Source organism: Thamnophis sirtalis, unplaced genomic scaffold, assembly GCF_051295495.1.
Source record: "Thamnophis sirtalis isolate CommonGarterSnake01/CBP01778 unplaced genomic scaffold, rThaSir2_p1.2 scaffold_5, whole genome shotgun sequence".
NCBI classification, from domain to species: domain Eukaryota; kingdom Metazoa; phylum Chordata; class Lepidosauria; order Squamata; family Natricidae; genus Thamnophis; species Thamnophis sirtalis.
In genome coordinates this window covers 71943983-71959971 of record NW_028261385.1, presented here as the reverse complement: position 1 = coordinate 71959971, position 15989 = coordinate 71943983, and the positions used below count along the sequence as shown (strand labels likewise).

General features: G+C 38.5%; 1 protein-coding gene across 1 annotated transcript in view; it reads right to left on the bottom strand.

Moving 5' to 3' along the window:
* The window catches only part of DMRT1 (doublesex and mab-3 related transcription factor 1), a 73200-nt gene that overhangs the window by 10358 nt on the left and 46853 nt on the right, over positions 1-15989 (bottom strand). The gene's annotated exons all lie outside the window — the stretch shown is intronic.

Below are 15989 nucleotides of genomic sequence, written 5' to 3'. Positions count from 1 at the left end.
TACAGATGAACAAAAATAAATGTATTTTTTTTGTTTTTATTTGGATCCAAAAGAAAAGGAAAGAAATGTATTTAATGGGACAGTAATCTATTTCAGAAAAGCATAATAGGTTTGGGAAAGTGCTTCACGTGCCTCCACATATTATCCTAGTTATTCCAAACCCAATTTTTTACTTTACTAAGATGATCATAAAGAAAAAAAATGATTTCATTCAGTGCCATGTCTGGTTATGCTATTCCAATGTTTCAATGGTCAAAATAGTCATAGTCTTTGTCTATTTACTAAGATATGTATTATCTGTCAAAAAGGGAGCTTCCCACTTTTACTTTGAGTCAAAGTTCTGGTTATCCTAGATCCAAAATCCAAGAATGCTTAAATTCATTTTTTTCTAACTGAAGCCAGTAGTTATATATGCATGCTATTTGCTTAATAAGAAGTAATGGCAGGGATTCCATGAGGACTGTACACACTTTCAAAAACAACTTCAGAGTTCACATGAGCATAGCATCTACTATGAATCAAGACAGTCTGTATTTTTTCAGATTTCTGTAAAACCCTAAAAAAGGCACTGTTGCTTTAAAACTTGTATTAACTTTAATGAGTGGATTCCTTGAAACATCATCCTCTTTTCAGGCTTGGAGAGAAAAGGGCCAGGCTGTTTTAATGAAGAGCAGAGAGATGCTTTTGTTCCAGGTGGCCCAAAGTACAACTTGCAAATCATTTTCAAAGCATGTAAATTTCTAAATCACATCTGCAAATAGCATCCAGGCTGCTGTGAAAATACATAAATATGGAAAGTCCTCGACTTAGAGCCCCAAATTTCTGTTGCTAAGAGAGACAGTCATTAAGTGGACCTTGCCCCATTATACATGTGGGCAAACTATTGTGGCTTCTTGCCACAGTTGTTAAACGAATCACTGCAGTTGTTAAGTTAGTAACACAGTTGTTAAGTGAATCTGGCTCTCCCACTGACTTTGCTTGTCAGAAGATCGCAAAAGGAGACCACATGATCCTGGGACACTGCAACCATTATGCGTCAATTGCCAAGGGTCTGAATTTTGGTCAAATGACCTTGGGGACATGTGATTATGAATGTGAAAAATAGTCGTGAGTCACTTTTTCCCCAAAACTTGTAACTTTGAATGGTTACTAAATGAACTATTGTAAGTCGAGGACTACCTGTACTGGCTGCTGCTAAAATAGTCGCCTATGATCAGTTGTGGGTTCTGGATCCCAGTGCAACTGGTACAGTGCAACGGGGCCCAGCGTCCACCATATGAACGCACGCAGTGCACGCATGCATCCTTACCTTCTGCGATGCTCTGCGACGCTCCAGCTGCTCGGCAGAGCGTCACGCAGGCGCTTTACGCTCCGTGCACATAAGCGCCGAAGAGCTCAAATACAGGTAAAGAGGGCCGGCAGGCTCTCTGGAGCACCCTACCGGAATGGTACCCGGTGCTCCCGGCAGGCACCGCTACGCCCGTACAACCCACCACTGCCTGCAACCCACCACTGCCTAAGATCCAGTTTACTTCTCCTTCCACAATAAGAAGTGTTCCTCTGTCTTGAAACCTCTATCCTTTTCATTCACATGTTGCCAATCTCACTGTAATTAGTAACTGAACATGGAATAGATATTTTCAGTCACTGCCCCTATTTGCCCTAACATGTCATTGTTTCCGTATCTAATACTTCATCACATAGGTTTTTTTTTTGATGCACAACATGACAGATTTCTGGCATAATTTCCAATGGTCCTTTATTCTTAGCATTCAAAGTAATGTAAGAGATATAAATGGAGGGATTATAACATACATTTGCAGTTCACCCGTTTATTTGTAGTTAGGGAGAAGATTAAGTTGTGTCAAAGCAACAAGTATAAATGAAGAAAAGTGTAAACACATTTCATTTTATCTTTTTCCCCAAACTTCATTTTAAAAAAATGATTTATCTTTACAAAAAAAAAGAAGCATGGAAGAAAAGAAGATTGGATTCTGTATCTCTTCCACTTCCTCTCTCCTCCTTTAATAAGGAAATTGACTTAATTCCTATTGGAGTTAAAAAAAAAACCCACCACACTAGAGATATGAGCACAGGATTCCAACAAATTTGTCTGGAAATAAGTTCCAGTGAACACAGAATCTGTTTTTGCAAGGAGGGTGTAAATATAGATGTACTTATTCTGTAAGAGCGACATCCAAGTATATATCCTTTCAGAATAAGTCCCTTTGAGCATAATAGATTTTATCTCTGCAAACATTAAATGTACATGTCAGGAACCCCCAGAGCTTTCTTTCCTGACCTCAGGGCTGATCTCAAAACATCAATGTAGTAGTTTAAGGGGCCTCTTAATTATGAGTGGCGTACTAGCTTGTTGGAGAACTTTGAAGCATTCTTAAAACCTAGTTAATGTCTCCCCTAATGAAAGGACTCACAAAGGACAAAATTTGGACTGTCTTTGTTCTCAAATAGGTACCTGAAGAAATGTCATGAAATTGGGCCCAATGAGGCCTACAAAACCATGGGAAGATGGGAATGTATAAACAGGGACATTAAGTCGTATGGAGGTTTATTTTTATTTTTGTTCCGTGCTGAGCCCTCAATTTTGGATGCTGTCTTTAGAATTCAAGCTCCAAGTTTGTTAACCCTATCGTAGTTCTTTTATTCAAATACAATGTTTTCTATTGATTATCGCACCACATACTGTAAAATTGCTTGGGCAGTACATCAGGCTAACTCACTGCTCACTCCAGGAGTTTGATCCTGACTTGCTCAAGGTTGATTCAGCCTTCCATCCTTCCGAGGTTGGTAAAACGATGACTCAGTCTGTGGGGGCAATATGCTGACTCTGTAAACCACTTAGAGAGGGCTGCAAAGCACTATGAAGCGGTATGTAAGTCTAAGTGTTATTGCTATTGCCTAGTCACCTCACTTAAGGGAAAACTTCATCAGATACAGATGAAACTGCATCTGTAATGGCATCTCTCCACTCAGATTGTATCTGTCAAGATGGACAAGGAGAGCAGATATAAGGCTGGAGATCCAAGGGAGTATGTGATTATATGGACAGATCCATGTACACTACATGGTCATCTTTGTCTTTTAATGGGATTTTTTTGTAGGTTCAAACCTTCTACGTGGAAATGAATTCACAGACTTCTTCACTTTAGGTGAGTATATTCAGCACATTGCCTTTAAAGACAAGATCCTCTTGTTCAGTGGTAGAAGGAAAGGATATCTAGAAGCTCTCATATACAATCTACCTTTCCTTAAACTCTCAGACCAGAAAGATGCAGATTTTATATTGTGTCCTATTCTCATGTGTAGTGTTTTCCATAACTTCTCTGAGTTTGTGAGTTCAATTCCCAGTAGGGGGTTTGAACCCCATAGAAGTATCTGGCTAGATGCATTTGAAGGGTTTCAATAAAGGATGAAGTCAGTCACATGGTATCCCTCGGTAGTCAGTGTAGCTACAAAACATCACACAGGATATAAACTGTGTGTAAGAATGGAGAAAGTTTCCCTTCCTCCCACCTTCAAAATCAATAGAAGTCATGGAAAATTCCATACATTGGAACAAGACATACTATAATATCTGTATGTTTCTGCTCTCAGAGTTTACGAGAAGGTATATATACCATTCTGAGAACTTCTTCTAAGAACTCAGAGAGAATGATTGGTCCAAAGTTACCCAGCTGGCTTTGTGCCTATGGCAGGACTACAATCTCCCAGTTTCAAGCCTGTTGCATTTAACCACTACACAAAACTGTCCTGTAATTTCTAGTTAGACAGTGGAACAAGTGGAAATTGGTTCAGAAGTGGTTTGAGAATGTTTCTTCTCCATAACACAATGCTAGGCTAACTCGAATGGTAGACTTACGTAAATTTGGAACAATGTATATATTGTGTGCCTCTGGCATTCTTAGTTTAAGTATTTCCAACCCGGACTGCTTTCAAAGTTTCGAGATTTTAGCATGGCTATTTAATGAATGTCCCAGAAAAGCAGAGAAGCCGTCTTAAAATCCTGCATTAAATAGAAGAGAAGCAAAGATTTTCTATCTTCGATAAATCCAGATCCCAGTGTCATTCTAGAACTTGTACTGCTCAAGTAGTTTGTGATTCACAGAACTTTACATAGCAATAAATGTGTTAATCTTTAAAGTGCCACAAGATTCTTCAAGATTTTTGACACAAAACACTAAGAGCCATCTCTGCAACTATACATATGTATATGGATAATCCTCGACTTACAACAATTCATTTAGTGATCGTTCAAAGTTACAATGGGACTGAAAAAAGTGACTTATGACCATTTTTCACACATGATCATTTACAAACTGGATGCTTGACAATTCTTGAGACCTTCTGGCAAGCAAAGTCAATGGGGAAGCCAGATTCACTTACCAACTGTGTGACTAAACAATTGCAGTGATTCACTTAACAAATATGGGAAGAAAAGTCATAAAATGGGGCAAAATTCGCTTAACAAATTTCTCACTTAGCAACATACATTCTGGACTCAATTGTGGTCATAATCCAAGGACGACCTGTACTTGAAAGTACCTCTCCCATCAAAAATAAACAACATACCAGAAATAGGAAGTACATATTTTGTTCATTTCTGGTAGAGGAATTTGATATACACAGATTTTTTAAATGACACCTCTGCCTCGCAAAAATCAGATAACCTTTAGTAGATAGGCAGGGTGAAAAAAGGGAAATACTGGCAAGATTTAGAAAATAGCAGCTTTGGCATTTGCATGCCTGATCTACTTCCACAGGTCTGGAGGGGAAAGAAATATAATTTATTAGAGCTCATTTGGCTCAGCAACAATTGCTTTCTCCGAAAGGAAGAGAGAACAATATAATTGAACATAAGTGCCCTCTTGAGTGGATAAGCCTACAACCGCCTGAGGCGAGAGCTAGTACTGATGTACTACATGGCATTACAAGAGTGCTGGGTGCTATAGCTAGCAATTATCCTGGTATTTAACCAAATCTATCGCTCATCAGCAAAGCGTTTAGTGCAGTAGTCAGAGCGAGACAAGCTGACATGGAGCACAGTTACTTAACTGTCCCCTGCAGCGATTATGCTGTTCCTTTCCGCAGCTCAAGAGTCATGTCAAATTAAACAACAACACATTGACTTTTCACTTGTAGAAACATTACCAGGTGATTGACAGCTCTGGGATGCTGTAAGGGGGGGGGATGTCTCTCATCAGATCAAACAGAGATTCCTTATTTGCCAGGCAGCTTTGCTCTCTTTTCACTCCCCCCCCCCGCCCCCAGCTAGCTTATTTTCTCATGCATGGTTTTCACTCCCCCTTCAGTTTGCTTATCTCTGATGGGCTCTTTGTAATCAAGGGCTATTTTCTTGCTGAAGGAGGAACAAAAGTGAAAGTTTGAGTCCCAGAGGTGTCACTTTTCCTCATCAATCCAAATGTACAATCCCCCCCCCCAAAAAAAATCAGTATTCAAAGCCACAACCATTAAACAGAAAACTAGCAAAGTTAAACTATTAAGAGAGATATAACCATTAGTTCATTGTTCTTCTGTGTACTTTCCTACATAGATGTAATACAATGCTATCTACCCTTTGTTGATGGGCATTTTTCTGGTGTTTATGCTAGACAACTTTCTACTTCCATGGTCACACAGACTTCAGCTATAGCAACGTTTCTCTACACCAAGTTTCCATAAACGCTAATGGATCACAAACTGTTTCCAACGAACCTCCAGCAAGTCTGAGGGTTGCTATTGGCAACAGTTGCTGAAGTGCCAAGCAAATAATAAATCTACTTTAATATAAATCTAATTTGTAGTAGCATACCTGTAATTGCTCTCTTACTTCCTATCTGTTTCGTGAAGGTTGACACATACGCAACAGGGCTACCTTAATCCCACTACAAGGTATCTGTCATTTTGCTTATAATTCTCCAGAACAATTCTCTTCTCCCAATTGGATTACTTTGGCAAATGATCTGACCGATCTAAAATGTACAGATAGTCCTCAACTTACAACCAGTTGCTTAGTGACTAGTCAGTTACACCCCCAGAAATGGGTGACCCAAACTTTAAAGTTCCAAGCAGTGTCACAATAACATTTTAGGCACTTGGAAACTGGTCTGTATTTGCTGTCTGCAACATCCTGCAGTCATGTGAAGTGATTTACAATGTTTTTTTTGTTGGAAACAGGTGCTTACTTCTGGTTTCTGATGAAAAAAAATCCCATGGCAGACTTTTGGTTTGCTTAACAATCGCTGCATTCACTTAATGACTACCACAAAAAGATCACATGAATGGATGAGGTCATGTAGTGACCTGCTTAAAGACCAGTACGACTTACAACCAAAATTCCAATCCATGACAGTGATAATTCTGGTTTAAGTTTAAGATTTATAGAGTATAAATACATGTACAAGTAATCCTCAACTTACAACCACAATCAGGACCACAATTTCTGTTGCTATGTAAAGTGAATCATGTCCTGTCTCATGATTTTTTGTGCCACAGTCGTTAAGTGAATCACACAGTTGTTAAGTGAAACCAGCTTCCCGCATTGACTTTGCTTGTTGGAATCACGATGGGAAAGATCGCAAACGGCGATCACATGAACTTGGGATACTGCAACCATCATAAATACATACCAGTTATCAAGTGCCTGATTTTGACCATGTGACCATGGAGATGGTCCAAAGTACAAGGCCCAGTACTGTTATTTTTTCAGCGCCATTGTAATTTTGGTTGTTAAATGAATATTTGTAAGTAAAGGATATAATCATCAATAATGACACTATAGTTATTATTGGCATCAGACTTATTTCTTAGAATACAAAAGCATGAACTTAGCCAAGTGTTCATCATTGGCATTCTCACTGGACCCAGAAGGATTATGTAGGCAAGTCAATAGCGCCAACATTTTTTTCTCGCTACTACCACACTTGGCTTAAAGAGAAAGGGGTCACAAATAGAGAGGTCTATTTATAGCAAGACTCATGAGAACAAGTAGAGCACTCAGAAAGGGAAGCCATTGCAACAATCAGGTGACATGAGTGAATTCGCTCAGCCACCGTGCTCTCATGCATAGGAGGTAATCCAGCCACAGATGGTATTTGCTGGTTCTCCGAACTACTCAAAATTTCTGCTACTGGTTCTACAGAACCTGTCAGAACCTGCTGAATTTCACCCCTAGTGGGGAGATGCTGCAATAAATGAATGAATGAATGAATGAATGAATGAATGAATGAATGAATGAATGAATAAATAAATAAATAAATAAATAGGGACGGAAAAAGGAGATGGAGGAAGGACCACAAACCTGGCACTAGACACAGCTTCAGAGGATGCCTTGAAAGAGCACAGCAATCCGGGGCTGGAAGGGACCTGGAGGTCATCTAGTCCAATCCCCTGCTCCAGCAGGACATTGTTAAAATCAGTTTCTGTCTTTTGACCCCCCCAGTCACATAACTCCCCACCAAGCCACACCCACAGAACCAGTAGGAAAAATGTTTAGATTTCACCATTGAGGTAATGGAACCAAGTATCTCTTTCCTGTGGCTTAAAATAAATCTGTGTTTGTTGATCTACCTTCTCCCATACCCGCGGGTGAAAGCTCCAAATATTAGGAAATCTATCTTCTATATTGCTACTCTCCCTTGTTCTCTTGCCATTTTTTCCCCTCATACTTGGGTTGAGAAGACAAAGACGAAAAGTAAATTTCCACACCAAGGGCTGAGTTTGGCTTATGTGTCACTAATCTCAGGTTTCCTACCCCATACTTAAAAAGTGTTCATTTAAAATATCATTGTTTAACAGCCTTAAGGACCGTGTCCAGGAAATAAAACAGGGAAATAAGAAATGTATAGTTCTCATAACACTGCCATTCGTCATCACTTGTCATACCCCATAGCACACTTGAAGGCAAAAGTTGCTTATTTTTCTATTAGAAATTTAAGACCAAAACGTAATTCCCAGTGTTAGCAATTATAGACAAAATTGCATCAAGCCTTCCAAGTTGCTATCAAGTATATTTTGTTAAAAAAACAAGCTAGCAGTCTTATCACTGTTTTTAAAAAGGTCTATGAAAGCTTCTAGGCAGATGGCTCCCAACATTCAGAGTTAAAAAAACATTGCGTAACTCTTCTGCCTTTCAATCCATGAAAAAGATAACTAATTGTATAAATAATAACTGATAAGTTATAAACTGAAAGCCTCCATAATCAAATTTTCCTGACTTTTTTCTTCTATAATGAAGAGGGTAATATGATTAAGCTCAATGCTTTGCTCACTTGTTGACAATTCAACAAGTGAATTCTTTTTTTATCTGAACTTTGGTGCATGGACTATAAAGCTGGCATCCTAGTGGAATGGCTACAATGATTGGAAAACAATATAAACCCCGGTGTAGTATGACTGAAAACTTAAGTTCTGGCAAATGTTGTCATCTAGTTTTGTAATAACAGAATTATAGCAGAAAAGATGTTTGGGGATTGTAGAACATTATATTTTTGTTGATGGATTTTATAAGTTTATTTATGATTGCAGATAACAAGGCTTGCCAGTATTTGTTAAAACATAATTAAACTAATGAATAATCAGCAGTAAATATATAAGCAACAACAGAAAGTAGTGAACAGAATGAAGAAAGTATAGAAATTAATATTACCAACTACATATAAGTAACCCAAGAACAAGTAAATATGTATTTCTACTACTTAATTCATTCAATCATTCCTCCGTCCACCCATTTATTTTTCCAGCTTTATGAATGAAAGCACATTATATAGTATCAAAATACACACACATATATACATGAATACATGTGTACGCTACACACTGTATGTATTGTATATATGTATGTATACATGTATGCAGACACATATATATACACATATGTATATATACATATATACATATACATACATAAATATAATGTATGTATAGATAGATAGTATATATGTATATAGTGTGTGTGTGTATAAAATAAAACTTTTCAGTCTTGAGAAAACAAAAGCTACCCTCATATAACAGCCAAATTCCTACATAACTCAATTTCGACATCTCATCTGGTGTGAACTGCACTCATTCCTAGTGTAAACCCCACCGCACTGTGCAATGATATACTGTAATGTCACCTCGCAATCTGGATTTACTATAAAGGGCTTCTGACGAGTTTCAGAGCAGTAAACACTGCAGCGAGGTGTATTTCACACTGAGCTGGTTTTTATGAAGAACACTTCACCGCCCAGCCACAGCACCCAGATGATGAATGGTGAAAGATGCGTGACAAGCTTCATCATTGTTTGTAAATCTTAACTGTTCCCGCTCACTAACTCTGCAGGCAATTTTCAAAGACAGCGGCCGACAGAAGGACAGCACAGCTCTCCTGAAGGTTATTCAACTTGTACTTGGCCTAAGCGCTGCCTCTGAGGAGGTCTGCACTGAAAAATAACTTTCTAGTGATCAAAACACCAATCCTGAAGATACATTAATGGGAGACAACTGAAGATATCCCACTCCCAAATAAGCTTGCCATGGAGCAGTATTTCCAAGGGTAAGATCCAGAAGAAATGTGATTAAAAATTGCTAGCCATACTAGATAAATCAGATCAAGAAACTGGCTCCACAGGAATATTAGAACTATACTTCATTGAGATAGATTATAGTAACAGAATCTTGCAGGTCTTCCTGTGTGTTTGCCTTTCTCTCTTTTTTACATCGCAGGAAATCAATGGGAACCAGTCTTTTTCTTTCCTTCCTCCTAGGTTTAACAAATGCTCCTGGGGGAATGGGACAACTTGCCGCAGCCAACTCGCTATGGCCAAATCACCAAGGTCAATGCCCCATGGCTAACTCACTGTAGGACAACATGGCCAACTCACCATGAGACAACTCACTGTAGGACAATTCAACAATTCAATTTAATTCTTTAAAATAATTAATTAAAAAATAATTAAAAATATTTTAATTTTTGTCATTCACATTTCATTTTTCCTTTGGCATTCTTTCTTTTATTATTCTATTCCACTATTTATTTGATATTAGTGTAACTCTTGTGTTGCAGTGAGTTGTTTTGTGGCAAGATGGGCATGGCGAATTGTCATAGACCCTGATCCTGCACTTATTATCTTAAGAGCTTCTGAATGGTTTTTCCCCTACGAAAGTTGAAGAGCATCTTAGCTTATTTGGGATCAAGGACAGGGGACAGGAGTAAATTCTGTGTATATTTGGAGTAACTCTTATTGGATTTAATGGCTCTTATTCCCCACTAAGTGTGTATAGAATTGCCTGCAATCCTAGAAGTATTCTTGCTCACAAGACTTTCCACAGTTATAGTAGGTAAACATAAGCAGATGATAGCTGATCCAAAATTCACAATCACTTTCCCCAATTACAGATTTCCAATTCATTCATCCACTTATGCATTTACAAGATAGATATTGTTCAGCCTTTAAATCATCTTTTGATCACCTAGCAAACACAAGGCAGAATATTTAAAATGTGTTGAGGACAACCAAACAGGTTTAAGTAATCTTGAATATCAAACATTAAACTCTCAAACAAATAAGCAAAGTTGTCTCAAACAATTTCAGTGATCACTGTGGGCATTCTGGGAGGATCACTTTTAATCTTCTCTTAATGTTTGATTATTTACATTATCAGGATTACAAGACTGATTTGACTCTATGACCTTAAATCAACAACCTATTCAAAACATAGTAGAAATCTAGGGAAATTTTTTTTTAGCCGTTCCTCTTTGCTTAGTGTCTTCCTTGGGTTAAAAGAAACACTGGACTTAACTAGTAACATATAGTAAGGGGAAAAATAGGTGATTAGAAGATTCTAACTTCCCACTATAGTACTCCATACTGGGAGAGTCAGCCAGCATGCTTGAATTCTCAGATCTGTATTACCGTAGCAAACAGAATTAAAAAATCATAGTAACCTTGAAATCCTGCCATTATTTTTACAAATAACTCAAAGTGGTGAACATATCAAACACACCTTCCTCCTCCTGTTTTCCCAGCCAACCTGTGAGGTGAGTTGGGCTGAGTACTGTGAGTAGCTGGGTGATTGGTCCAAAGTCACGCAGCTGGCTTTCATGGGTAAGGTGGAACTAGAATTCAGTCTCCCACTTTCTAATCTGGTGTCTTAATCACTAGATCAAACTGGCTGATGGCTCCCATGATTGGGATGGAGGTGTTTGATGTGTATCCCACTACTATTTGAGATTAGAGTACATAATAAGCTACTATTGTAGCTTAGCCGTGGATATAGCTTTTCTCAGAAAATCTGCCTGGTTCTGTTATGATTTCTCTTCGGATGTTTAATGAAATCTTTTTTGATAGACTTTATATTTTGCCCCTTTTAAACATGGCCTGAACTGTATTTTAAATACGGCTTCCTTTTTAGATGTTAGGATCAAGGCATTAACACTTTTTTTTTTTAATGATCTTATCCACCAGAAAAATGCAGAGATTTTAATCCAAAAAGTTACTTTGGGGTTATAGGGACACTCAATAAGCAGCTGCTTTTTCTGGGGCTGCCAACTTCCCTTCCTAGTACAATCCCCAATACAATCCCACAAAAATAAGCACCTATTTTAACTTGCAGGCAGATGCTTCCATATTTTAGGTACAAAATGCTACATATAGCTGTAATACCCATGTTTTCCCTTTCAATCCTATTCACAAATTAATTACCAAAAATAATAGCTAAGGACCCAGGAGTTAGCAGAATACAATGCATGGATTATAAGGAAGTGGTGTAATCAGGAAGTGTCAACTAAATGACTTGCCAGCAAGCAAGACAGAACATGAGAACTCTGTATCACTTCTACACATGGCCTTCTTTCAGGATTGTTTCCATGGTATCAACTAAACAAATCCGTAATTACATTTACCAATGCCCCATTCAGAAATTGGAAGGAGGCGGGAATAAAAGAAATAACTTATATCTACTCAAATTTGGAATTTTGCTTCAGTTGGGCCCAAACTGCCCAGAATTTGCCTTGAGATCCTTGGATTACACCTACCTACCTACCTACCTACCTACCTACCTACCTACCTACCTACCTACCTACCTACCCACCCCCCTACCGTAGAATAGACCTAGTCCTCTTAATTACCTAATAAAATCTCCTTCTCCCCTAACACGCACCAGCAATGGGAATACCTCTTTGACAATTTCTCTTTTTTGATGGCACTGCAATGCCTTAATTCAGGATCATAGCACTGAATTAAATTTCCTAAACCCTAGTAGGTAACCACAATCCCATGGTCCCCAAAGTTCTTGAAGCCTCACTGTAAAGCCTGCTCTTCCCTCGCCATCACACGGCTAGTTATCTGAGAGGAAGAAAGAGGAAGTGAGGAACAATTTCCAACTCTGTGGTTCTCAGTCCTCGTAAAGTCACAGAGCACAAGTTGAACATTTCCAAGGCCTTAGGAATTAAACAATTCAAGTTATGAAGCTGAGTAGGATAGCAAGGAATCCCTGAAAATAAATTGGGGATCATTATCTTATCTGCAAGTTGGGCCTGTTAGATGAGTGGGGTCTTGTTCAAGATCAACAAAAACCTGGGCACCTCTTGTTTGGATGATTACAGTCTGCTGACCACATGGTGGGTGCTCAGCAACATTTGCAGCATCCCAGTCAAGTGACTGCATTTTGGGATAGTTTTGCTTGAAAACCCAGCATTTAATTCCTGTTTTTAGCAAAATAGGCCCAGAGCAAAGGAAAGTTGTTCGTAACTTTCGGGTGTAAAGCAAAGGTTTGCTTTACAACTGACGTTAAAAAGGGTCATAAAATTGGGTTGGTGACCCTCTTTACAACCATCACAACTTATGACTGTGATGGGCAGTTCCATTAGGGCTGCAAATTGAAGATTACCTGTAGTCATATTTGACCAGCTGCTGCCATCACTGACGGATTGGTAAGATTTTCATCTTGCTTTTACTCCAAGAATTCAAGACGGCATACAAAGCACTCCCTTCAGTTTTTCTCAACAACCCTGTGAGGTAGCTTAGGCTGAGGATAAATAGCCAAAGTGAGCTTCTGTTATGGGAGTGGACTTGAACTTGTCTCTCTCCAGCTACTTGACTTTGATTGAGCTCAAGTTAAGAAGAGATGAACCTGATTAATACATAGCTGGGATACAATATCCTTTTGTTTTTAATGACATGCTGAACTAATCTGAAATTACACTTTAATCTGATTTGTTGCTCTAAGATAAGATATTTTAGAATGACTCTCTAAGAGGTAAGCCAGGTGATTGGCAGCGACAGAGAACAGAAGTAGGATAAGAATCAGCAATGAGGACAAATTTTCAAGCTATATAATTTTATGTTCCCTCAAGGATAGGGAGGAACAGAAAGGCCCTAAAAGAATGGCATAAAAAGGATCCATGCCCCAATGCTGTCATCCCTGGCTAGCAGTGAACACGCAAGAAAGCCACAAATTGTCTCAAGATTATTGTGCTTACAGACCCACTGGCTGATTTATCTAGGGCATTTCTCTATGGTGGTAGTTGTGGTGAGCAGAATCCTAGCAAAAGGCCGATACTGATGTTGGGCAGTTGAAGCGAGCATTGATGGGTTCTGGTGAGAGTTCAAAACAGCGGCCAGGGGGACAAATGGGGCTATTGCGGATCAGAAGGTTTGGGAGAGGGAGAAATGGAAGTGGTGTAGCCATCATGTTAATCTTTGGTGAGATTAACAGCCTTAGGGACTGGTTGGTAGCTCAACAGCTCGAGTCCTAACCAAGGACCTAGGAACTGTTAAGGTAACGTCGGACGATATAAGTTGTTCCAAGTAGGGTGGTTTTTGTAGCATCAGAATGTTCAAGTCTGATAAATTTAAAATTTCCAAATAGCCAGGTAGCTCTTTAGGTATTGCTCCAAGGGCTCCAATTACAATTGGGACAACAGACGATTTCTTTTTCCAGTCGCTCAATTTCAGTTTGCAAGTCCTGGTATTTTGTGATTTTTTTTTGCTGTTTATCTTCAATTTGTACATCTCCAGGTATTGCAATGTCAACGAACCATACTTTTTTCTTGTCAACTATTGTTATTGGTGTGTGGGCCAAGTGCCTGTTAGTCTGGATTCTGGAGTCCTCCGGAATTGGGCAGCCTATAAATTTAATAAATAAATAAAATAAAATAAAAAACTCCCACAAGATCTTGATTTTCTCATTCTCTAAAACCTTCTCAACCTGATGTTCCCAGTGGTTTTTGCTGTATTCAAATCCAAACTTTTGGCACAATTTCCAGTGAATGATCTTAGCAACACAGTCATGGCATTGTAGGTAGTCAGTTTATGAAATTTTGCTGCACCCATTGATCAAGTGGTCGACTGTCTCGTCTTTCTCATTACAGAGGCGACATTTGCTGTTGGTGGCAACATGTTGAATTTTTGCCTTCATGCCGTTTGTGGCTAAGGCTTGTTCTTGAGCTGCCAAAATAAAGCCTTCTGTTTCTTTTTTCAGTGCCCCTGATCTTAACCAGTTCCAAGTTAGCTTTTGGTCAGCTTTGCCTTCAATATTTTTCAAGTATTGGCTATGCATAGCTTTGTTTTTCCAATTTTCAGCTCACTTCTCAATTACTTCTTTCTTATATTCAGTTTTTGACTTAGTTGTCTTTAAAAGGCATCCTTTATTTACTTCCTTAATCATTGGTTCTTCACTTTTCTGGATGTAATCATTCAAGCTGTGTTTTTCTTCTTCCACAGTCTGTTTTACTTGTAGGAGTCCTCGACCACCCTCTGCTCTTCGTAAATATAATTGGTCAACATCACTTTTAGGGGGCAAAGCATGATTCATTGTCATAAGCTTCCTCATTTTTCTGTCCAAATTGTCCAACTCCATCTGGGTCCACTCAATTATTCCTGCAGAGTATCGAATCACAGGTATAGCCCAGGTGTTTATGGCTTTTATGTTTCCTCCACTCAATTTGGACTTTAATATCTTGCGAATTTGTCGAATGTAATTGACGGAAGTTAATTCCTTGACTTTATTATGCATTAAGTCAAAGGCCTCTAAAATCCCCAAGTACTTGTAGCCTTCTTCTGGTTTTACTGCCTTTATCATTTCTTCATTCTCAAGTCCTATTCCATCATCTTCTATGATCTTGCCTGCTTTGGTTGCCATTGTTGCACATTTGTCAATTCCAAACTGCATACCAATGTCTTGGCTAAATTCTTTTATGCTTTCAATTAATAAATTGAGTTCAGCTTTTGTTTTACCAAACAGCTTCAAATCATCCATGTACACCAAGTGCGAAATTTTCAGTCCTTTCTTTGCAAGTTTGTATCCACAGTTCATATTCTTCCAAATGATTGTCAGTGGTAGCATTGAGAGTATAAAAAGTAGGGGTGAAAGGGAATCGCCATGGAAAATGCCTCGTTTAATTTCAACTTCACCCAGTTCTTCTTCATTAGCTATAAGCTTCATTTTCCAGAGGTTCATTGAAATTTCCATGAATTTTTGTATGTTGCTGTTGATGCCAAAGATTTCCAGGCATTTCTTGATCCAGCTATGGGAAACTGAATCAAATGCTGCTGCTTCTTCTTCTTCTTCTTCTTCTTCTTCTTCTTCTTCTTCTTCTTCTTCTTCTTCTTCTTCTTCTTCTTCTTCTTCTTCTTCTTCTTCTTCTTCTTCTTCTTCTTATTATTATTATTATTATTATTATTATTATTATTGCATCCAATTTGGTCTACAGTTATAAGCATGTGGAGGTATCCTATCCGAATAATAAACAATCACAGCCGGTTTCACTTCTGTGCCAGAGAAGTTTGCCAGGTGCTGCCACCTATTGAGATCTTTAAGCTACAAAGTTGTTAAAGGAATTCTGACAGCAAATAAAGGGAGAATGAACAAGAGGTATCTTTCAAATCCTTATATTTTGATTTCAAAACATGTACGGTACATGGTTCCACTTTCTATCTTTTTTATTGCAATTACAGAGAAGATGGGAGACTTGTGTCTGCCTCTAAAAT